The sequence below is a fragment of the Lottia gigantea genome, assembly GCF_000327385.1.
Source record: "Lottia gigantea unplaced genomic scaffold LOTGIsca_181, whole genome shotgun sequence".
NCBI classification, from domain to species: Eukaryota; Metazoa; Mollusca; class Gastropoda; family Lottiidae; genus Lottia; species Lottia gigantea.
Window position 1 is genome coordinate 49,848 of NW_008708320.1, and position 1,327 is coordinate 51,174.

Sequence of the window (1,327 nt, forward strand, 5' to 3'; positions counted from 1 at the left end):
TTTTTTTTCTTTCTTTTTGTCTAAAACAACTAATGCAAATCCTCTACCTAACCCGAAAGAAGACTCTAAAGGCAGCTAAACCTTGTTTGCACAGAAATAGACATATGGCCATCCCTACCAAACCCTAAAACAAGTCCCAAAACTATCATATTGGACTCTGAATATGCATTTCTCTTCGATGCGAGCAATTTTTTCTGCTCAATTTCTAAATTTTGGTTATTTTGGCCAATGTTTCATGTCAATAAAACCTGCCCCACAGTTAGAACTAGTGTCATTGATGTCTCTAATACCTTGCCCCATTGCTAGAACCCATACAACTGTTTTCCTTATCTGAACATTCAATGCCAATCTGCAGGCCAATTGCTGCGGTTCATATTTCTTCGAAATAATTTTCTCAACTTGCATGCCAAATTTCAAAGTCCTCCTACTCTTCTTTCTGTTTCTTTTTTCTCTTTGTCCTCTTTGTTCTTTCTTCAATGTAAACTCTTTTTCAGCCCTAAAGACACAGTTTTGAGACCAGGTTGTTGAAATTTGGCTTGCAAGTCTGTCTGGATGGTACCATGGACCATGCCAAATTTCAACTTTCTGCTGTCAATTTTCACCTTTTTTCTGCCTGAGCACAAGTCAACAGCAGCCTTTTGTCACTTTTACCTTTGACTTATTGTTAGAACCACTGTCAATAATACCTGCCCTGATTTAGAACCCACATTATCTATAGTGGATGTCACTTTTACCTTGCCCTGTGCTAGAACTACTGTTAAGAAAAACACCCCAAAAAGCACTTTTCGAGGCAGTCAGCAGCATGAAACTTGACGGCCTTCTTCGCATTCATCAACTCCACCAGGCTATGCTTTTTCAACTTTCTCACTCCAAATCTTGTCTCTTTTCTTAGCCTTGAGCTTGTGTTTTGCAATCTTTTTGGCTTTTTTCACTACTTGAAATGGTCTTATCAACCTGAAATTTCAACTGTTAATAGTTCTTGTCCTTCTCATCTCAACCCAACAAGTTTGGTTCAAATCGGTCGACTTTGACTTTTTTTTCATTTTTTTTTACCAAGTCCAATACTTAGCTCTACTTACTTGGTTGCCAGAAATGAAAATATTCTTCGATTGACTTGAAACTTTGCATACCGATGCACTTTGCAATTCTCTATCGATCTGTGCAAGTTTCAGCTTTCTAGCTTGAAGTCTTGTCGAAACGTTGTGTCAACAAAAATGGAAAATGTCTCAAAAACCCATGTTTCTGACCTTTGGGGCAATATTTTGACTGCACATGCGCAAAGCCAATCGACTCCACTATCCGTTCCTGCAAGTCTGCGATTCCCCAA